This window comes from Ambystoma mexicanum, chromosome 8 (assembly GCF_040938575.1).
Source record: "Ambystoma mexicanum isolate Mex_15411 chromosome 8, UKY_AmexF1_1, whole genome shotgun sequence".
NCBI lineage: Eukaryota > Metazoa > Chordata > Amphibia > Caudata > Ambystomatidae > Ambystoma > Ambystoma mexicanum.
This window is the reverse complement of record NC_090929.1, coordinates 242268696-242293486: the sequence shown is the minus strand read 5'-3', so window position 1 is coordinate 242293486 and position 24791 is coordinate 242268696.

Sequence of the window (24791 nt, the reverse complement as noted above, 5' to 3'; positions counted from 1 at the left end):
ACAGAGACTGCATTTTTCATTTTGTCTGAGAAGGATAGTAGTAGAGGTCCTAGAGCTACGAAGATGCCTGATGCATATATAAGCAACACTTGCCAGTTTGGCAAGGATGATGACCCAGAACAGTACTGGGACTTCAAGCAGTATGTGTAACCATTGAGATCTTAGGCTGCTCCCCAGCAGGTGAATAGTCACTATTATTTTCTTTTTCGTGCTGTTGATTCTATTGTCTCTGGTCACAGGAAAAGCCCCTCTGTAACTCATGTAGAACAACTGCCGTAGATTCATATCATGAGCTTCAAATTCTAGTTCTCTATGGCAAGATACCGTTGCTTTCAGAAGCACAGTCACAGGATGCTCAAAATCAGCAGCACATCAGAGTTGAGTCAGCGGGTGATCCTCTTTCCCAGTGGACAGGGCAGCCTGAGGGATGGAGAATACTCTGATTTCCAGTGATAGCACTAGCTCAGGCTCTGTCAGGCTCTGGAGATTACATTTTATTGTGGTGGTATGGATTTTGACCAGAGTGATGTTGCACAATAATTATGAAGATACCCCCACTCAGAGTGTGAAGTACCTATTGTGCTGCATTGTGTGTGTCTACTATCAAATCCTGTCACAGGGGTGTGTGATCAATTTATCGTAGATGTTCCAATAATTGATCAGAGTCATTCACATACAGAGTGTGTGTGTCTCTCCTCATTCGAAGGTTTGGGTGCAGACACTACATTTTGGCTTCTCTTTTGTTTTGCTGGGGTGCCAGGAAACTGATTTGTTTGTCTCTCCTTTCTCACAAGAGTGAGATCACAGACTGAATTTTTACATCTCTTCTGTCTCACAGGTGTGAGAGTATAGACTACATTTTTATATCTCTCATGAATCTCAGATGTGCAATAGCACCTGGAGCGTATCAAGTGCTCGACGGGATTACAGTAACAACTAATTACGGGCCCAAATAACTGGACAGACCCAAAGAATATGGCAAAGTATTACTTTATAATGAGTTCAATAAAGCAGGAAATTATGGCAAGCATAATAAATCGCAGCTTTCTCGCTCTCAAATACATTTCCATTTCACAAAGTCTTTATACCTCAATATGCATCAGCTGTGCCGTCATCCTATGTGGAAAATAGTAAAACATATTGGGTGGAGGGATTGGTTAAGGGAGTATATATACCTATAGCTTATTTAGGTGTAAGTAATATCATTGGCTGCCCTTTATCTGGTAGGCACTCCTCGAACAACCTCTAACTACATATATTAAAGATAATTGTAGAATAACAGCAGCAGATTGGCTTCTGCAACAATGTATGACCCACCAGTGTATTAGTAATCCTGAATGGTTGGCATCCTCCAACCTTGGAAATTTGGCTCCTTAGCAGCACGTAAGCAAAACAAAACCCAGTTGTGGCGAACAGCATCAGACAACTGCCCACTTGGACTATTAGCCTTATCATCTCTCATCAGTTAGGCCCTAAGCCAAGGCCTCTTCTTTGTAGTTGACCTTACTGACTGTTCTCTGCTCTGGCAATTTTAAGGGAGTAAGGGTACATTGATATCTTCGGGCCTCATTACGAGGAAGGAGGTAACCATGCCGCTTTTTGCGGCATGGCTACCCCCTTTCCCGGTACCAGGTCGAGTTCCTGGAAGGGGGGAATACCGGGCCAATCGGACCTTGGAGGGCCCGGTATTTCCCCATTCCAGGAACCCAGACCCTGTACATCCCCATTCCCATTCGAGCCCCCATACGACTCAATGGGAATGGGGAGCGTGCTAACTACGGGCCCGTTAATGGCGGGCCTGTTGTTGGCATGCTGCACCGCCCGCGGGACCCTCTAAGGATGTCTGGTAAAACCAAGCGTCCTTAGCGGGGACCCGCGAGCAGACCTCGTAATGAGGCAGTAGGGGGATAACAGGGCCGGCAGCTCTACCGGCCCCGTTAACCCCCTACCGCCTTCCTCGTAATGAGGCCCTTCATCTGGAGCATTATGAATAGGTCTTGTTTTCTGGTCTTGCACCACATGTGAAGAGACTTTGATAAGTCCATTCTGTCATTTTATTTAGTGCTATTTGATTCAATTATACTGTCATGATGCCTACCCCCGGGCATCAGGACCAAGGCCCTCAGCTCCGGGAGCAGGCATCCAGACATTTGTTTAAACCTCAGCAGCCCCGGCTAGGGGCTGTCTGGGTTAAGTCCTGCCGCCTTAGGTGCCAGGCTCATCATAGAAATCAGTCCTGGCGCCATAGGCGCCTGGCTCATAGACTTTACTTACCTGATGCAGACCATGCTGCAAAAGAGTCCAAGCCTTCATGAGGCCTGGGTGGGACTATTTTGTTACAGGGACTATTTTTTACTTGGGCGTGGCTCTAGGGAACTTCTTACCTGGAACTACTTTGGAGGCTATTTAAACCACACCCGAACAGCAGCAAATGCTTTGCGTTATTCTGCATCCAGCAGCGTGACGCTCACCGTGCCTGCAGCAGCATCCAGTCTTCTGCCACGACCGCGTGCCTGCAGCCAGCATCCAGTCATCTACCACGCCCGCCTCGAATCCGGAGCTCCTAGAATAAAGAAGAAGAAAAGGACAAGGTTAGAAAACAAACTTATTTCAAATTCCTCACCTAATTCCGGAACCATTTCATCTCCGGACCTGGAAAGTACATCAGTCCTGCAGGCGTCGCTTCGCCAGCTCCAGCACGGCGCCATACTCACCAGTTCTCACAGCATCTTTCGATCCGGCACTATCTCCATCATTTCTTCGCCGTATTCCCGCACCTAGGGGCCACAAGAAAAAACAAGGTGAGCCAAGGGAATCAACAAATACAACCTCTTACCTCCATAGACTTACCACAGGCGGTATTATTCCATAACTCTCCACATTTTCATATGCCACATCTGTAAAGTGGGAGAAAAACAACATGTTAACGCATGCAATAGTTACCGGACAGCGTTGGGTAACACAGACTCTTACCTGAACGCCAGCAGCAGCTACGAGACCTTCTTCTCACAAACTCAGTTGCAACTTAAGGAAGGAAGGGGACAAGAGTGAACATCGGGCACATTGAACTCTTTGAACTTGATACTTACCAATCCCTCCAGGGACTTCAGAGTCAATACTTACCGGAACTCTCCCAACGCCTTCAAACCAGTGAAGTAACTGGTATCTACGCGCCCTGCAAGACACGCAGGATGGAGAGCTCATCTTTTATGAACATAAGGTGAAGTTACTAAGGGGATATCGGAGGTGATTAGTGGGGGAGAGCGAGAACAGTTGGGAGGCCATCACTAAAACCCACAGGTGGCTAATCCCTGTCTCCACTTGCAGGAACATACTTCTTCGGGTCCAGCAGACAAGACTAGGCGGGCCAGTCCAGACAGTCATCTCTGCACTACGCATCACGTTGAAGGAGACTGCAGCTGTCCGGGTCCGATCGACACCCCTGTGGGGTCCAGGTGAGCGTAACATATACTTGATGCTATTACTCTCTTTGGCCTCTGGAGAGTTTGTTCCTCCGTCTTGCATATGCTTTCTTCATTTGTATTTGTCCAACACTTGCCACTCTTAAATGTTTACTCCTTTGCTTAATCTAAAAGAAATGTGTCTTACATACATGGCTTATCCTCTTCGATTGCTTTTGTACTTTGTAGTTATTTCTTACTGCAGCATCCTTGATAATGAGCCAGGCAAATATTCTTTGTTCTTGCACAAATCTGTATTCCAGTGCCTGTCAGCTCTGCAGCCTTAGTCTTTCCCCTCTGGGTTTTTAGCTTACTATTACACAAAACCAAGTCCATCTTCTCAACATGGCTGCTTCACCTTCGTTATCTTTTCTACTGTAGAAAGCTTCTATATTTCTCATCTACCTTGCATTTCTGCGTATGTACATCTACTGCATCACTCCTTACTTCTCTTCTCAGTATATATGATTTTGTCATACTCATATGTTCATTTACTCTGTTATTTCAGTTACATCTTCATTCTTTGATTTCTCGCATGTCGTTTCAGTATGTACGTCTGATGGTGTCTGCAGACTTTCGTCTACCTCTTACTGCTCTTCCAATATGATGGCGGTGAGGCGGCAAGCTCCATGAGTGAAGTGTACATCTCCTTCTCTGCACAGTAGTGAGAGCACACCTTTTCTGTGTCACTCTTGTCCCATAACAGTGTGGGCACAGTTGGGGCACAGTTTGAATGTGCATGTCTCTTCTGTCTCCAAGGGATGAGAGTAGAGGCTGAATGTTTACATCTCTCCTGTCTTGTGGGGATGGGCACACAGAAACATGTTATGTGTCTCCAGTCTCAAAGTGGTGGGGGCACAGACTGAATGTTTCCATCTCTCCTCTCTTGCAAGGGGTTAGGAGCACAGACTACATTGTACTGCTTCTCAAAGGGGTGGGAGCAATTCCAATGTCACTCCTCTCTTGCAGAAGTGGAGACAGACACTGAATATTTACATCTCTCCTGTCTTGCAGGGGTTAGGGCACAGACTGAATTTGCATGTGTCTCTTGCCTTGCAGGGCTGGGTACACACTGCATGTTTTCATTTCTCCTGCCCCACAGGGGTGTACACACATACTAAATGTGTGTTTTTCCTGTCTCAAAGGGGTGAGGGATCAAAACTGGGTGGAGACACAAAGTGATTTGTTTCATTTCTCCTCTCTTGCAGGAGTGGGAGCAGACATTGAATGTGTACATCTCTCATCTCCCACGGCAGTGAGGGCACATCCTAATTTTTACATCTCCCCTGCATCTCATCTGTGGGCATACGTTGCATTTTGAAATGTCTCATATCTGGCAGGAATGGGGGCACTCACTAAATTTTTATGTGTCTCCTGTCTCACAGGGTTGGCAACAAACTCAATGTGTGCATCTCTCCTGTCGCACCAAGGTGGGCACATAGACTACATTTTTATGTCTTTCCTGCGGCAAAGTAGTGGAGGCACAGACTACATTTTTTCATCCCTCCTCTGTTACAGGAGAGGGAGCAGAGACAGAATGTAATCATCTCTCCTCTTACGCATGAGTGGTGGCACAGCCTCAATGTGCTTGTCTTTTCTGTTCACATAGGCTCGGACTGGCTTATAGGGCAATAGGCCCAGGGCCGAACCAAAAATGCAAACTGCTTGTGTGGTCCAGTTTTTTTGGGGTCAAAGTGGGGCACTTTTTTAGTTTGATGAGTTAATTCACTATGCGGCTAATAGTTTTGACCAGTGTTGCTGAATAAATATTCTTTAAAATGTAAAATGTGCATCACATTTGATCAAAAACCTATCCCTTACATACAATTCATTATAGTATCACACAAGGAATTAATTCCCATTTGCAACGGGGGGCCACTTTTTCTTTGGTGGCAATTGTACGGCTCAGACCGACCCTGTGGACACACATTGGATTTTCAGGTCTCACCGTCACACACTGACATTTTTACCTACTTCTGTGTCTCAAGGGTGGGTACAGATGTGCTGTTTATATTTTTCTTCCCTCAAAGGGGTGAGTTCAAATACTAAATTTGAATGTCTTTCCTGTCTCATTGGAGTGGGGTCTCAGACTGAATTTCCAAATCTCCTCTCTCGCAGGAGAGGAGGCACGCAATTATATTTTTCATTTCTGCTCTCTTTGGAGGGGGAGCTCACACTGAATTTGTACACCACCCTACTCCTGCAGAAGTGTGGGCATAGCATGAATTTTTAAGTATCTCCTGTCTCACAGCGGTGGGCCCACACTGACATGTTAAGCCTTTCCTCCTCACAGGACTGAGGGCACAGAACTAATTTTTACATGTCTCGCAGCGTAGGACATGGCACACACTCAATTTTAGAATTGCTCATGTCTCGTAAGGATGGGGGCACACACTCAATGTTTATGTCTCTCCTTCCTCACTGAGATGGTGACAAAGACTACATTTTTACATCACTCCTCTATCACAATGGTGGATACACGTTGAGTATGTTCATCTCTCCTGTCTCTCAAATGTGGACACAAACACTAAATGTTCATGTCTTTTCTGTCTCGCTTGGGTGGGGGCATAGACATCATGTTTTCGTCTTTCCTGCCTCTCACGGGTCAGGGCACACACTGAATCTTTACATCTCTCACAGGAGATATAAGCCTTTTTTTTTTAAGTTTCAATATTTTCATTCGGGAGAATTGCCAAATGCATACATATACTTCAGACATGCATGCCAATCTTAAAGCATATTCACGTAAAATCCTTACATACACTCTTAACACTCTGCTAACACGAATAACAATTAAGTAAAGAACCTACATATTACTCATCTAACTCATCTTCCAAGTGTTTAAAGCAACCCACCTACCCAACAGCAAAGTAGAAGATAGAGGTACAGGAGAACGAGAAGCAGATGCGAGAGAAGGCTAGAAACAGAAAATACAGACACAGGGACAGATAGAAGATACTACATTGCATAAAGAGCACAATGAACATTCCCCCTGGGGGACTTATATTAACAAAGGCTTTTCATTGCATCTAACATTAACAATAAACTCACTACAGTACATCAATTACAGTGCCTAAGAGCTCCAATTCACGCCAGTTTAATATTACAGAACAATGCAGCAAATCAAGGTCGGAATCTCTCGGGACAACATTAATCCCCACATTGGCAGTTAATTCAGTTAGATTTGATTTCGCAGGCGAGCATAGTCCTTCCAGGTAGTGGTGCACGGTACTACAGGGATATCCATCCACTTTAAACCGTCTCTTCCTGTGAAACAGACACTGGGACCTCAGCCCATGACACCCATCACCTCGCATTTGGTGCAGCGCCCCCCAGTTATCAAATTCTCCCATCTGCCATTCTTATAAAGTCTTTCAGGAGGCCCAGGGCCCCTTCCCCTGTTCCTTTCCCTGGGTCTTCTTTAAAATAAAGGATTCCATCCTGTGTGTGTATGCCAACAAGTTCCACCATCCCTGCTTGGTCAATGGGTGTAGAGAATTCCAGTTGGTTGTAATGTGTTTGAAGGCGATCGCGATTAACATGTCTAGCAGACGTCCTGTGTGACACTCACAGAAAACAAGGGTGAACACTACCACATAATATAGATGCTAAAGAGAAGAGGTAGATGGATAACACATATCCACAGTATTTGCGGCCACACAGACTCCCAGAATTTAGATGTGTACTTACAATCAAGTAACATGTGCCTAATTGTACCTTCCTCCTCTGCACATGGCCAACATAACTTGCTCCACATCCCCTTATGCGCACCCCCCAGTTTTGATGGAGTTATATAAGGGCTGTATAACAGATCATAATACAGCCTGAATGAGTGATGAAGATAGGGCGATGTGTCTGATCCTCGTCCATATATCCCCCAGCTGTCTACTGGGACCTCCTCACCACACGTCCTCTTTGCATGCAGACCATAACGAGATGACAGAGTACTGTACACCAAGGCTACAGAAGAGGGTACTGCCTCAGTCACTGTGCTCTCATCCAAGACACTCAACACACTGGCTCGCCGGCCCCCACCACCAACTGTTAGTATGGTAAGAACTCCCAATTTAGCAGCCCATACTTGTCCCTCAGAGTTTGAAACAAGAATATACCCTCTTCCGTCCATATCTGGTTGGTGTACATTAAACCTGCTGCATGCCACTCTGGCCACTGCACCGTTTTCTCTCCTACTAGAATATCCTCACTATACCATAGAGGCTGAAGCCTGGGTGTCCCCCTACTTTCCCATACCCGCAAACCATGTCTGCGATGCTGCCATGGTGAAATTGATAAATGAGCCTTCACAGATCCCTTTCTTCCTTTGTAGCCATGGAATTTCCCGAGACCTGTATGGTGTTGACAAGTCTGCCTCCAGTTCAAGCCATCGAGGTGCATTCCAATGAAACTGTGGTAACTTCACTCCCCCTTGTGATGGATGTAAGGTAAACTGATTAATTAAAATACTAGGTATCGCCTTCCCACAGACAGAGAAATTTGGATATCAGTTTATTGAGGACTTTAAAGAAATCTGAGGGACAAGATATGGGCAGCATGGAGAGAATATACAGATCCACCAAGGTACCCGACATCTTCATTGTCGCCATCCTACCCCACCAGGACAGGAAAACGGGTCCATTTCAGTAAGAGGGCCTCTATCTTAGACAAAACTTCATCTACGTCTGGAATTTGATTCCCAGATAATTAATCCCACATGGGTTCCACAAGAACCCATCTCCCACACAGTGGGCCTGGAGGCAGAGATTATTCAATGACATAATTTTGTTTTTCTCTACATTTAGTTTGTACACATACACTTCCAAATACAACACTATATCCTGAATTATATAATAGCGTCACTGTGTTAATGTTGAATCTACAAAATGTGCCCCATTGGCATCACTGGGTTATAGTTGAACTTAGAAAGTGGGCACTAATGGCATCACTGTGTTAAATATGAACTTAGAAAGCGTGCCCCAATAGCATCACTGTGCTAATGTTGAATCTAGACGGTATTCCCAACATCACTGAATGTGCCCCAAAAGCGTCACTGTGTTATAAATTGAATTTAGAAAGTATTCCCAACATCTTTGAGTGGGCCTGGTTGCAAACACTTTACTGATTACCACAATATCACACTGCTATGCTTACTCTCTCCTATATACCACCATTCAACTAGAACACAGCAGTACTATGACACATTTGGTAAAGCTGTTCTCATACTAACATGACTTATCAAACTATCCATCATCCTAATAAAACACAGCTAGCTAGCACATACCGGCTACCTTATGCGTCTCCTCAGGCCTAACGCAGCCAGAACTCAGTCTGGATGTCCACCCTCCAGACTAAACACATTCATCTGATCTCCTCAGTACCGCACCTACTGCTAAGAAGCAGCTATCATGCAACAACCACACCAGCTGCACACATACCTGGTGCGCCCACGCACTTTATGACTCTCTCTCTCTCTCAACTGACTTGAACTGCGGTTCCCAAGGGCGTTCAACCTACCAGTGCCTTAAGTTCATACCAATGATACATAAGGTGCTATACAAATGCAAAATAACATAGCATAACATGACATAAAGGAGGTATGGACATGTGCGGGTCCTTCATCAAAGCCAAGATGTCATTTGCACATGCTACTACCTTAATCTCCACCTCTCTAATCCCCACCCATCAAATCTCCCTACTAGCACTAATGCCTTATAACAGGGGCTCCAGTGATAGCACACATATTAGCAGGGATGGCATACATCCCTTATAGTCCCACACTTAAGTCAAAGAAGGGTGACATCAGACCCTTCACATATTCCCCCGATCTAGGCATCTAGTAGTACAGCCCCCCCCAGGGTTTATTTGAGGATTTCAACAAGGCCAATATAGCATGTGGATCAGTGTCTGCAATTTTGGATTGGATCCAGTCACAGGGCCAACACCTTGGCGAAGATTTTTGTTTCCAAATGTACCAAAGCTATTGGCCTGTAGTTCTACACTAATGTAGGATTCCTTTCCGGCTTCTGCATCATGTGAATCATTGCTTCATAAAATTTCCCCTGGGGGAGTTAATCTCTGATATAGTCTCGGAAAAGCTCCATCAGGTTAGGGACTAACAGGCCTGTGAATGTGCAGAAAAATAGGCAGGCCATCCAGGCCTGGGGCTTTCCCCACCTTCAGTCTCGATCTGGCCAATTCCACCTCCTCCTTTGTGATTTCCCACTTCAAATTGGCGAGGTCCCACCCAGGCACTGTGTCCTTATGTGACCAGGATGTACCCCCCAAATAATGAACAGATGTATTAGAGCAGCACCCACACCGCCTTGTCAAAGCTCTGCTTATTGTACTCTATTTTGCCTTTAACCAACACCATGAGCCTTCTCTGGGTTGGAGACACTAAATACCCTGCCTCTCTGTGCTATATAGCTAGGAATCTTTCACTGGCCTCTGCTCTATCCAGTTTATTTGGCCATGCCACAAAACTGATGATGTGCTCTCAAAATTCGGCTTTACAAGTGCCCCAGACTAAACCCACTGAGAGGTCTTGCAATGTATTGCAGTGTTAGAGGTCCTCTGTAAATGCTTTGACAGATTTAATACATTCTGGACTCGCCAAAGATCCACATTAACCCACCATCTATTACTCATCCTCCATACCCAATCACAATCTACAATTTCTGGAGCATGATCTGAAATAAGGACTGGGGATATGTCTGCCCCTGTAAATGTGACATCAAGCCCTTACACAGAAAGAGATAATCAATTCTAGACTGTGAGTTGTGGGAGGGGGATTGTAAATGCCGATGCATCAGGGTTACATGTCCTCCACATGTCCACTAAGTCATTATCAGACACCAACCTATCTTAGTCTTATACATCTTGGTACTCCTTAGCGGGTGTGGGACTCCTTATTTAGCACTAGGTCCAATGGCAAGTTACAGTCGCCACCCATAAGCAATTATTCCCCTTTTAATCATTGTATGTCCTCCCTCAGAGAGCCCTAAAACCCCACCCTGATGATTCGGTCCATACACATTCACAACGGTTAGTGGGGTGCCATTCAACACCTCTGTAAAAATCAGCCATCTTCCCCCGGTGTCTGCATGCAACTCCTCCACCTGAAACTTGCAGTTCTTGTGCATTAAGATCACCACTGCTCTTTTTCTTCCCACCGCCTCCGATGTCACCACCTGCCCAAACCACTGCTTCTTAAGCATGTTACACTCCACGCTAGATATGTCAGTCTCTTATAGCAGGGCTACCTGAGCACCTAATCTCCTCAAGTGAGTCTCCACCTTTTGTCTTTTTATTGGCCATTCACATTCCATGGTATAAACCTCACTGTAACTCCTGATAAACCAAAACGTGATATGGGCATAATCCAGGTATCCGTGTTATCATCTGAGAGATAGAACTGCTCCCCATAGGGAACTTCGTCCCTCCCGCTACCACCCTCATCGGCAAACATCCAGGTCTTGTCATCATCCCATCCCGCACCAATTGTAACAGTATAGTATCCAAGTAGAGAAAGGAAAAAGATGAAACAGAATCTGAAACAACCAAGAATATGAGTCAGCTCATCTATCATCCTCCAATGATCCACCCACACTACCACCCTCCTCCTGGTGCGACTCCCTTCCCATGGCCATTTTGCACTTTGGTTCCTGAGGCTGCACCATGTGAGCCCTTTGAATCTCGAGTATTGGCAAAACATTGTTGAGAAAGGGGGCAGCCACTGCTCCAACCACTCCATTGTGTCCACACCTTACATGCCTTCTGGCATGCCAAATACTCTGATGTTTTTCCTCAGATTTCTGTCCTCTAACTCATTGACATTTGCCTGTAGCTCCTGCACCCTCACCTGCAGGTGTTCAAGGCCCTCCATATGTTCTTTCATTGTGGAAATCCGGTCCTCTGTCTTCTGTAAGTGGACTGTGAAGTGTCCTATCTCCGTCTGCAAGGATTTCATTTCCGCCTGCATATCCAGTGTCATTATGGCCACCGCCGCCATTGTTAGCTTGATATTCTGCAGTTCCCCCAGGATCAACCTGCTGCGTGTCCGAGGCCTGGCTATGAGACATATTCTGTGGTGATGTCCCTGTGGGCAGGAACTTCCCCCCATTTGTGTGTGAGGGTTTCCTCAATGCCATGTCCTTCTACCCTCCGACTGAGAAGGATGAGACTGGATCCCTGCAGGCCCAAAGCACGCTTCTAGTCCCCTCCAGGCAGGCCCCACTATGGATACCGGATGGTCAGCCCCTTTGTGCTGAGATTGTGTCCTCACTAATCCAAATAATATTTTGCTTCACTATTATCTGCTGAAAGGCACACTGTAGACTTCCTCGTGTGAGAGCTCAGGCACTTCCCATACAAGTCCCTCCCTTCCAAGATACAGTCACAACCCCCATCCAGAAGACCCCCTGGCAAGCCCATGGGCCAGGTAGGGTCTTGACTCGGGTCTCCACTACAACCAGGCATCCTTGGCCTAGGCCTTCTTGAGGCAAGTCCTGGTGCCTTTGGCGCCAGGCTCATACTTGATAAAGGACTTGTATTGAGAACTACTTTATTTCAGTGCCAATCAACATGGAGGCATCCACATAGCTTGGCTGCTTGGAACCAAGCTATGCGGTGTAGTATTTTTGGGTGTGGTACCATAGGAACTATTTTACCTGGACTACTTTCTTGAAGCTATTTAAACCACACCCGACTGGGATAACACTCTTCGCGTTACTTTGCAATTCTGCAACGTGACGCTCACCGTGTTCAGCTGCACCCGCGAACCTCGGAAGAACAGCATCTGTTAAGAAGGAAAAGGACATCATTAGCAGCAGCAGCTTACCTGTAATTTCATCGTTAGCTGTCCACGGCTCTTGCGATCAGCATCCCGGAACCAGCGTTCCTCCCGAACCGACGGATCTGCAACAAAAGAAGAAACAAGGCATTGGACATTTTTACAATTTAACGAACGGTGCTGAAAAGCTTACCTCGCAAACTGCTCCTCGACCAGCATCGCCTCTGGAATTCCATGCATCGGGTGAGCACCGCGACCTGTGGGGAAGACAAGACAACAGGTTAGCAAAAGGCAAGGCATCATAGCGCTGCGCTTAGCGCCTACTCACCACATCAAAGCGCTCTAAAAACACCATTACTTACCGGCGAGACCCAATTCAGTCTATGCCACATATTGGACTTCCACGCACCTAAGGAAGAGAAAAGACATTAGTTAAACCAAAAAGGCATGCAAGGACAACAATATACCACAGCAATAAGACCTACCTGAAAAACTCAAAGCAGGCCGGCATCAGTGAAGTAACTTGATCGCAATCGCCCACCAAGCACAACGCGCCCCTGCCAAGAAGGCAGGACGGAGAACACACCTGCATTAAAAACAATTTGAGGAGAGGTCCAGAGAGGCCGCGGGTGTACGGGGTGTTGGGAGGCTGTTTACCCCAGTTTCCCAGTCTTCAACATTACCCACCTGTATTCCAGGCAGAACCCTCCCGCTGGTCACACCTGAGAACCACAGAGAAGGATGCCTGAGTCCCAACTGATGGGTGGCGTCCCCGTGGAACCAAGTGAGCGTAACAGATACCACCGGCTTTGCCATAGCACTTAAATGAACACTGAAGAGGACCCTGTCATGGCTATTACCCTGGTCCACGCTCTCAGCTCCAGTCGGCTCCCTGACAGGAGTGACAGCTTCCCGGCCTCCTACTCTTATCAAGCCATGAGACTCAGCATGGACCTGCTTAGCGTTCTGCTCTAACCCCTCCACTGTGACGTATTGAATGCACAGCACTGCCACTTCACAAGATGCACAGCCAGTGGCGGCAGAGCCCTCCTGCAACCTCAGCGGCCGTTCACATGTCTCAGCACCCAGCCAATAACAGATCACAGCGCCCTATTGCCATCTCTCATGCTCTCAACTGAGATGATCTCAACGAGCCTCACCGACCCTGGTTCCTTCACCAGCGTTGTCACGGGGCATGCAGAGGTTCATAATGGGAGGAATCCATTGCCTGCAGATGCAAGTACAGACTTATGTTTAAACATTGTTGGTGCAGGGTCCGGAGCCTCATGTGCTTGCAGCAATTTTCTGGGCTGCCAAGCCACGCCCCCCAGGAGAAATATGCCTGAATACAGAGCATGTGCTTGATGAATGTCTAAAAAGTACCTTAACTTGGTGGTACTTGTTGCAAGACATCATTTTCAAATCTCAGCAATGCATTTACACTATTACAAATTGGTAGGCTCTCAAGCACCCCTTACTTATTTGTCTTTGTGTAAAATAGATATGTCCCTATTTACAGGCTCTTTCCCTAGACAGGAGAATTGCATGAAACCTATCGAAAGGATACAATTATTTGATTTTCAATCCTGAAGTAGAACACCTGCCTTTCGAATTTCGATTCTCATTTGAATGTGTATTCTTCAACACCCGGAACATTACACCAAACTATATTGAAAAATATTTACAATGTCAATGTTTTGGGTATTTATTTGCTTTTTCGAATTTTTGTTTTTCAATTTTTAAAAATGTACATTTCTTGGTTTCTTTTTTTTTCTTTTATTGTGTTATGGTTTATTAATAAAACCTTTCAAAATAACATAAGTTAAAAAAAGCAAACCAACATGGTAAGAACATTTCAGTTCAGTCTTTTTTCAGACTCAAAGTCAACTCCAACCGAATAGATTTTACAACAATATAAAAGAAAAGCAAAATCAACCACAGTTCAAATATATTGCACACAATTTGCCCCATAGCACAACCACATAGATCAGTGTTCAGCATTGAGTAGGCTGCCCTGTCACTCAGTTGCGCCGTCCACCACCAGTTTTTGCACCTTCCAAGCCTCTAATTAAGGACTATAGGCCATCTCTAAACAGATAGCATTGAGTAGGCTGCTGGTCACTTGACCAGGCCCTGCCACGCAGTTGCTCCGCCCACCAGCAGTTTTTTCACCTTCCAAGCCTCTCCTAAGGACTCTAGGCCAGGTACAGGGAGACGGCATTGAGAAGGTTGCAGTTCACGTGAGCTGGCTCTGACACGCAGATGCTTCACCCACCACCAGATGTTTGTGCCTTCCAAGCCTCAACTTAAGGACTCTAGGCCAGGTCCAGACATACAGCATTGAGAAAGCTGCTGGTCACTTGACCAGGCCCTGCCACTCAGTTGCTCCATCCACCACCAATTTTCACACCTATCAAACCTTTACTTAATGACTCTAGGCCAGCTCCAGGAAGACGGCATTGAGAAGGTTGCTGGTCACGTGACCAGGCCCTGACACCCAGATGCTCCTCCTACCGTTAGTTGTTCATGACTTCCAAGCCTCAACTTAAGGTTTCTATGCCAGCTCCAAACAGACAGCATTGAGTATGTAGGTCGATGGTCACGTGACCAGGCCCTGCTACTCAGTTCCAATGCCCACCACCATATTTTATGCCTTCCAAGCCTCTACTTAATAACTCTAGGCCGCTCCAAGCAAACAGCATTGGGTATGCTGCTGGTCACATGATCAGGCCCTGCCACTCAGTGTTGCTCCACCCAACACTGTTTTTTGTGACTTCCAAGCCTCTACTTAAGGACTCTAGGCCAGTTCCAGGTAGATATGTGAGAAACCGAAGGGTTTTTCACCTACTAGATCCCAGGGATATCTCTCTTCTCTCTCTCTCTCTCTCTCTCTCTCTCTCTCTCTCTCTCTCTCTCTCTCTCTCGCTCTCTCTCTCTCTCTCTCTATCTCAGGTGGCTAGGTCACAGCCATTGCCTCTGGATTCAGACCTTGGGAGTGGACCAGTGCAGGAGGATCACCTGCGTGAGGGGTCTTCGAGGAGTGCGGGTGAGGCAGCCAATGGCGAGACGCAGTATTCCTCCCTTTCCCGTACCCATGATCCCTCCTATTTCATAGGATTCTCTGATGTTGCAACTCCCCACTTTTCACTCAAACACTGGACCAAGGAAAAGGGTGACTGTGAGAAAAAATGCTAACTCTTAAATTTCACATTGGCATGTCCCTCTAATTGGGTTAGGCAAAGTCAGGCACTTGACTCTAAGTGCATACATCTGATACCAATTAGCTCTCCTCACATGGATAAAAGGCAGAAAATAGAGACGCACTCTGAGCAAGGTGGAATACAAGTAAGAGCTGTACTTCCGGGGTAAAGGCGAACCTACTGAAGCAGAGCAACGGACCATGGGACACGAGCCATGGTTGGAGGACCCCAGGAGTTCCCTGCAGAAGGGTTTTGCCTCCAAAAGGTCGCAAAAGACACATAGAGAAGGCCAAATCCCAAACAATAAGATTGCATTGTGTTTCAAGGAAGCCAGTGACCCTCCCGGGTAAATGGCACAGTTGGGGAGGTGAGGCCAAGCCTGTGGTACTAACCTTCACTTGTAGACTGGAAGACAGTAAAGACAAAAGAGAAACACACACTGCCAGTGAGTTGGCAAGGGACAATAGAGACCGGTGTGTTCTAAAGAAAGATTGAAGTGACAACATTATATCACATAATAGGAGGCTGCATGCGTGTGGTTGAGACATGAAGAAAGGCAGACGTGTGAATGAACCTTAAAGTAAAGATAGCTGTAAAAGTCAGCGATACTGAGTAAAGGAGTAGTCCAGCAAAAGGAAGTAGCCCACTCGAAAGTCTTGGTGAAAGGTGAAAAGTTTGTAAGGATAAAGTGAATGAACTGTACAAGCAAAGGTGATCTAAATTAACCCTGAGAAAAAGGGGGAGTGAAAAGGTGAATGTTGAACTAAAATGATATAGAAGTATGAGTTGAAAGCTGGAAAGTTGAAGTGGACCTGTGGAGGTATGTAGAAAAAAAACACACTTATTCAAATGTTTTTGACATCAGGAAGCGGTCAGAGCCCGACTGAGGGAGACTGGAAATGTAATAAGTTAGCAGAAGGGAACCCCTTCAAGTGTGTTGTTTTGCTGAGAAACGGTCTGAGACCAACTGGGGCACACCAACGTGAACTTGTGCTTTAAGAGGTCAGAGCCCGACAGAGGGGGACCGACGTGAACATTTTGGTGAACTTTGTTTTGGAAAGTACGACTTTAACATAGAAGGCCAGGTAGGCCTCAATCAATATTTTGGAACTTCCTTTGTGTTAAGAACCTGAGGCAGAGTGTGTCAACCTGAGCCAAAGTGTGTCATCTTGCCTACAGGGACTGCCTTACTCCGTGCTGTCCAATGTGGGGAGGAGAGCTGACTCAGCCAACTTTATTCTTTATATTTGAACACTAACTTTCCTTTGCATACATATTCTCCCTTTCCACACTTTTTGTACAATATACAGGGTAGGATTTAGGTTTTGTTAGAACACGCTGTTTTTATTTGACAGACTCAACTAGGGCTGTTTTATTTATTATTTGATGGTTGAGACTACACCCATCCTAGCTATAGTGCAAAGTAGGAGTTTCTCCAACCCCATTGAAACTTCAATAACGGTTTTCAAATTGTACCTTTTGGGTGTGTGCCATACTTGTGATACCATGCCTCCCTTACAGGCAGCATGGGCCTATCCCCCCACCATTTTAAGTGGGGGGATATAATTGCATTTATGCCCCCAGAATATGTAAGTAAAATATGTAAGTGTTGTGCATGCAGCGTGTAAACATTTGCAGCATGTAATTATACTTCTGCAGCAGGGGCCAAGTCCTAAAAATTAAAGTGGGGGGACACGTCAACAAATGCATTGGGATGTGACGTCACCAGAAATTAGCATATCAAGGTGAAATATGCACATTTCGTTACATTTGCTTTGCTGAACCGCCCAAATTGCACAGGACGAATGTCATTTGCCTTTCATAAAAACAACACACACAGACAAAGCCCAGAGATGATTTTTTCTTCTAATAGTGTTTTTGAAAACGTTAAAAGATGTGCATGTTTTAAACTTCAAGAACCAATACAAGTGTTTTCCCTGGGAATTGCAGTACCGAAATGAGACATTTTACCTTTAGTTGTTAATTATTTTTCATCAGGTTATTTAATGCAGTGGTGAAGTGTCCGTCCTACAAACCTGACCACTGTGTATCGGTCCCTGTGGTCGTCTTTAATGCATAAATTCAAAGATGACATTTACTGTTTATCATTTTAGCTGGGAGGGACTGAGTCCACCCTCTGAAAAAAGTGGGTGGACTCCGTCCCCCCATGTGTACCCTTGAATTGAACCCTGTTCTGCAGGCTGCAGACGTCATCTTGCAAAAGTACAAGTTCTGCAGACTGCAGGCTTAAAGTACTTCTGCTCGCTGCATGCCACACGCCTGTGCATTTGGTACATGCCCAGGCGGGGAAACAAACTGCACGTGCCCCTGCGCAGTGCACTGCTGTGCAGCATCAGTGTGTGTTTTTCCAGAGGCCAAACCGAAGTGGACCAGCCAGGCAGCGACTCATGCAGAGAATTCTGTGACGGCATTTGATTATCGAAGCGAGCGAGTGGGAGTAGGAGACTATAGAGACTCGTCTCGAGCCGCAGTTAGCTGAGGTAAGTTACTGAGTAGTAGTGTCTGTGCGTGTGTGATGTCGTGTGACTGTCTGGACGAGGGGGGACAGCGTGACTGAGTGTGTGATGTCATGGGGGGCATCAGGTTCCCTTGGCCTTGGCCCCAGTCCTCCAGACCAATAGTGCCCGCAAAGGCAATGGCAGTGCACACAGCCCTGGAAGTGGAATGGATCAGAGATTAACACGCTGCAAAACATGTTGCGCAGGCCAAGCGACAGCCATGGCATCTGCACTCCGAGTCTCTTCCCTGGTGTTGCACGCATAATGTCCCTCCCATACCGCTGAGGTCCCCCAGGGGGCATGTGGCTATATCACACCAGGGCCCCAGACACGCACACACGGCATGAGGGGGTGTCCTCATCCGATAGTGCTCTGGGACTCCTCCCCCTCAAGGACCCCTCAGCTCTCTGGACCCCCTGCACCCTAGCAACCCAACCCTGCCTCTTCTTAAGTCACTTCTAACTTTCCATTAAGGAGGATCCTCCTGCTGTGCACCAGGCCGTCTGCTAGATAATTTTGCAGGTCTGGGCCCACATAGCATTCCACATCACCTGAAGGGTCCTAAAATGCTGGATACATCCCTGAAGATTACCACACCACGTGAAAGTCACACAAAGGGGCCCTCACAGCCTTTAACATCATTACTGGGGTCCTCATTCACGACCCATATAAGGTGCTGAAAATGAATAAAGTGAGCATTGCCTGGGTTTGGCTCTCTGGACGCTACTGCATGGCACACTTTGCCTTAGTCCAGTTCTGCCTTACTCTTCCGGTATTGCATATTCTGTCCCCATCAAATGATGGGCCCTTCCCCCTACTGTCATACAAGGTACTTGTGAGTTGCCCATCCAGTCCCATGTTTTCATCTGCATTCTGGGACTTGTGGTTTTGCTTTTCCCGTTTTGAATAAGAGACTACAATCCCCATATTGCAAAGGCCTATGCCCTCAGAATGTCATGAACATCTCCGGAATGTTCTGGAGTGCGTAGCCCCTTTCCCCACCCCTTGATTTCCCTCCTTCCCTAAAAATGTTACCCCATTACTGTGTGCAGAAAACCAATGCAAACCAACGGGACGTATTCTAGTGAAAGGACGCCCAGCACTTCTGTTTCCCGATTAAAAATGCTTTTGGAGGCCGCAGAAGTTAATCAAATGTAAATGCCTGCACATGTGTCAAAAGTAACCTGAAACATAATTGCAGGCTGATACTTTAAATGTGGCCTAGTGTAAGAGGAACAATTATTCACTACCACTCTAGGTGTATTGCCTACCCAGATCTCTCAGTATACACATCTATGGCCACCAGCCCCCTTTAACACCTGCACCCAACAACCTATCATGTACATTCCCAGAGTCACATAAGGGAGACAATGCTGAACACAGGGGTGCATGTGGGGGGCTCAAGCTTCCATGTTAGGGCCTGGTCGGCAGGGGGTGCATGTGGGGGGCTGAAGCTTCCATGTTAGGGCCTGGTCGGCGGGGGGTGAATGTGGGGTGCTGAAATGATATGATATAATATGGCATTTATAACACGCCTATGCACAAGTGTTTCAAGGCGCGAAGCTTCCATGTTAGGAACTGATCAGTGTGGGGGGTGCATCTGGGGGGCTGAAGCTTCCATGTTAGGGCCTGGTCGGCGGGGGGTGCATGTGGGGGGACTCAAGCTTCCATGTTAGGGCCTGGTTGGCTGGGGGTGCATGTGGGGGGCTCAAGCTTCCATGTTAGGGCCTGGTCGGCGGGGGGTGTATGTGTGGGGCTCAAGATTCCATGTTAGGGCCAAGTCGGCTGACCTGCAGAAAACGACATGTCATGTTATAACGCAGAACTATATAATTGGCAGCATTTTGTTGGTGGGCAATTTGATTGTCCTACAATTCCATTATAAATGCACAGCTCTAGCTTAGTAGGAAGAATGACACTTTTTCTAAATGAATGGAAGCAGAGTCAGGAAAGGAGAGCAATTGTACCCTGTGGTTGGTGAACTATGCAAGCAATAGAAAGCGCAAACTCTGAAGAGGCAGCCGTGTCTCACATATATGGCAATGGCCAGATGTCTACGTAATTAGGGGCTGCACTGTGCATTTTTAAGCAAAAATGTAAATTAACTGCACAGGTTTTGGGAGCTGTGTTATGAATATAATTCTGAAGTATCTTCTGACGAGTAAAGAGGAAACCATATGGCCAACAACCCAGGCATCCTCCAAAAGGAGTTCCATGTTAGTGGCCCCAACCTTAATGCAGGGGTGCACAACTTGTTTAGCTCGGGGGCCAGATGTGTGACCCTCCCACCATGGATGGCACAGGTTCCTGATGATAGAAATTACAGGTGACCACGTGGCAGCCAGTGAGTGAAGGAGGGATTAGGGAGAGGTTGTGGATGGGTAGGGGAAAGTAGAGAAACCGGGAAGAGGGTTAGGGTAACAAAATTGGATAGGTAGAGGGATGTTAGGGGAAAACACACCTTGATACTATGCATACCCACCTAGCAACCTAACCTCACCTAATAGTAACCAAACCTGCTTGAAAAAATAGCCTACTGCCTTCCTAAGTCACTACAAACATATATTCCTCTGATCCCCTTGTACCTGAACATTGGAAACAAAGCATCAGACCTGTAACAGCCCCTTAATGGGAGTTGAGGCAGCAAAATGTACATGGTAACATAATGATGGCAACATAATGAAACAAAACAGCAGGGAGCTTCTCCCCTCATAATTGACAAAACTCATGGAAATGGCCCAAGGGTTCTGCTTGAGCGGCTGGGGGAAGAAAGGCACAGGGTAAGTGGGAACATGGTGCAACTTATGTCAAGGGCTTGAGGCTGGTACAAGTTAAGGGCCAAGTGGGTAAAACCAGAAAAACAAGGTGGTCCCCCACGGGCAGCATAAGGGCCTTTCAAACATTTCATTTAAAAGGGGCCTCGAACTTCCAGATTAAATTGACCCCCCTGTTTTACCAGTCAGCACCTACAACATGGCAATACATTCCTTTCTATACTACATTTGTTCTGGGGCTTACAATGTGCGCTTTGCTGGAGACCTTCTGGACGTCACTTCCCTCAAGTCCACCTTGGAGACTTCCTTCATACACAAAATCAAAGTCCCCAAGGTGTCCCCTGTCCCCCCCAGATTTTATGTGTCTCCTACACCCCTGACAGGCAGCATTGAGTAGGTCGCTGGTCATGTGACCAGGCCCTGCCTCTCAGTTGCTCTGCCCCCACAACCTATTTAATCAGTCCTCCTTAGGCATCCCCAGCAAAGGACAGGCGATGTCATGTGTGGGCCTGATAGGGCAAAGGGCCTTTCCCACTATCCTGCATTTCGCCTGCAAACTAACCACTACTACTGCTACTCACCAGAAAACATCACCATGTGCCTTCTCCCTCCACAGCCCATTCCCACTCTCAATAGGGTTCCAATTGGCAAGTGCCCTGGGCAGCCCCAGCAAGCTACTGTATCGAACCTTATCAATATTGCCCTGGTCCCCATCCAACACCTACGGACTACATGCACACGCCCTCTCTTTTTATCAGTGCTTGCTCAGCAGCCGTTCACACTGCAGAGATCGATTACCTCATCTCGTACAACAAACTTGATGCCCTTTTCATCACTGAAACATGGTTTACCCCATCCTCCCCTCATGTTTTTGATGTACTCTAATCCCAAGGTTACTGCATCCAACATGTTGACCGGCCAGGAAGGGCAGGAGGCGGAATGGCAATCATCAGAGGAGCGATTGTCCATGTGACATCATCCCATATCCCAGAACAAGCTCATTTGAATCACACATTTAAGCAATATGCCCGAGCGGCGGGGCATTACCAGAGTGACCGCAAAAACAGCGTGACCGGGGCACTAAAAGCTTTATTTTTTTCCCGAAACACTGCGGCGGGAAAAAAAAGAAAAGACGTCAAAGAAAATGGCTTCCATGGAAAGGGAAAACGAGCCTGTTTTCCCTTTCCACGGCGGCTATCGGGAGCGGACGCGCTGGAAACAGAAGCGTTTCCAGCGCGTCCGCTCCCGAAAAAAAAAGAAGGTAAATGGGGTTGGGAGGGCAGAAGGGAGGGGAAAAAAAAAACAAAAAAAACCGTACCTGTGTCCTCGGCGGTGGACGATGGAAGTCTCCAGCCGTGTGGAGGCTCGGAGTGGGGATGGCCCCGCTACGAGTCTTCACACGGCTGGAGGCTTTCATCGTCCTCCGCCGGGGACCAAGGCATAGAAGGTAAGTGGGGAGGGCAGGGAGGTGGGAGGAGGGATTGAAGGAAAAAAAAAAGAAAAGTCTTACCTCTGTCCCTGGCGGGGGGAGAAGGTAGCCTCTCAGCCTTGGGGGAGGCTCGGAGCGGGGATGGCCCTGCTTCATGCCTCCTCATTGGCTGAGGGCCTGCCACGCCCCCGCCGGGGACAAAGGCCGTGGAATCCCTACGGAGTGAATCCCGGCCTGGTAACACTCGGCGAGGGCCAATCAGAATGGCTTTTATTCTGATTGCGCCCTCGCCGGGTACTAATGGTACAATATGTAGTGATGTGCTGCTCATAGAAAATGTACAATATCAATATATGATTAGTTCTCAGGAAACTCATCCAGGGCTCTATGTTAAACACAGTTCAGATTGGGGGATGTTGTATGCATACTGTGTAAACACTTATTATTGCGATCACGTATAGGTTCACCACCAATACCAGGATATTACTTAAGCAATATTCCCCGAGCGGCGGGGGCATTACCGACTCAGGTAATACCCCGGGGCCCATAGTTATAGGCCCCGAGCGAAGCAAGGGCCTTAACGAAGGCCCCGGGGCATTTCCAGAGACGGTAATGACCCCGCTGCGAGTGGCATATAGCTATTAGTACCCCAACCTGCAAAAACTGAGTGACCGGGGCACTAACAGCTTTAGTTTCTTCCCGAAACGAAAAACGTCAATTAAAATGGCCGCCATGGAAAGGGAAAACAGAGTCCGTTTTCTCTTTCCATGTCGGCCATCGGGAGCGGACGCGCTGGAAACAGAAGCGTTTCCAGAGCGTCCGCTCCCGAAAAAAAGAAGGTAAGTGGGGTTGGGAGGGCAGAAGGGAGGGGAAAGAGCCACTGGGAACTCTCCTAAAAGATCCCAATATAGCCATCAACCAATACGCATACTATACTCAGTTGCACATGAGAGAAAATAGCGCACAGACAATAATTCATCACAGTGATTACCTGTCATCATACAGACATGGATGTCGATTGCCTCAATCCAAACCCATCCACAACTAAATTAGTCCTCATTGATCCGATGTATAAAAAACAACTTGGCTCAACGATATCCACCTAGAAAAATGTTATCCACAACTCTCAGACTCATAAACATCCTTAGGCTTTACCTTTGGCAACAGCCTGTCCTTCCAGAAACAGATAGCCAAGAAGGCCCAAATAGCCTGGCTCAGAAACTCTACTCTTAAAAAAATCACACCCTTCATCCCACTGCAAGAAAACCAGACTGTAGTGCTGGCCCTGGTTGTCTCACACATCCATGGGCGAAAGCTGTTCACTTGGCTCCCCTAAAAGCAGTCCACCATGCTGCAGCATGTCTTATTACAATAGCATGGACATTTTTTTAAATTAGATTGCAGTGTGGTTACTAGTTCCCCCTGCACACCCTCAACCCCCCAATAGGCAATGTAAAGAGAGAGGAGGACAGAACAGGTATTCAGGAATGGCAGAATTCACACAAAATATCAATCTCAATTTCCCCACAGCAACACAAGAGAAAAACAGAATTGATTGGCAGCGGTCAGAATGGTTTTAAAGTTATCTTAAGAATGGATTGGGTAAACACTAAGGGGGTAATTCATGGATTATTTGCGCTGAAAAAAAGGGATTTGTGCGCCATTCTTCCCGCAAATCTCCATTTGTTAAACAGGGATTTGCGGGCAGAATGGCGCACAAATCCCGTTTTTTTCAGCGCAAATAATCAATGAATTACCCTGTTAAAATGTTTTAAATTGCTGAAATTGTTTAAATTCTTATGCAAGCCGCTTTGGATAGTTGCACACACACACTAGCAATGATTTGATACTAAGAAACAATGTGAAATTTTCAAATTAAGGTCGGAAACAATCAAAAGCTGTTTTACACGTGTCATAATTTCCCTGAAACAAAATTCATGGCAAACTTTTCAGTGCGCGATAATCGTGATTACGGGAGAACCGTATGGATTTGGGATGCAGTTTTAGATGTGAATTAAAGCTGTGGATGTTAGCTATAAGCAGACGTTGACATTTTGTTTCTAGCACAAAAAGGAGGTTATGGACGTTTTCGTGGAGGTTGTTTTTCGAGACAGGAAGACTGGGAAACAGGAATGCACTTAAAAAAACAAAAAAAACAAAAAAAACAAATGGGATTTCTTACACTAGATTACGACTATAGAAAAAGAGAATGCCACACATGAATCTCCACAGTTCCTGGCCAGGGAACCCTTCATATGGTGGATACTCAATTTCTTTCTGGGATTCACTTTAGTTACTGAAAACACTAATGACTTATGATTTTAGAATACAAATAAGAGAAGTTTAGCACAAGAAAAGTTCTGAGAATTCAAAAAATGCTCCTGACAACATCAGGTTCAGAAGACAAGATAGGGTGGGTTTAAGATAGGGATTAACTATGGACAGTACATATGCTAGTGACACAGTTCTATCTATAGATACTCACTAGATATGTTTTTACACAGAACCGTCAGGATTCTGGTCCGTCAAGATTTTGGTCAAGGAAGGGAATCTGGTTCTGGGATAGACATCTGGGCACATCGGATTGGACTGGGTCTGTTCACAGCACGGCACAGGACTG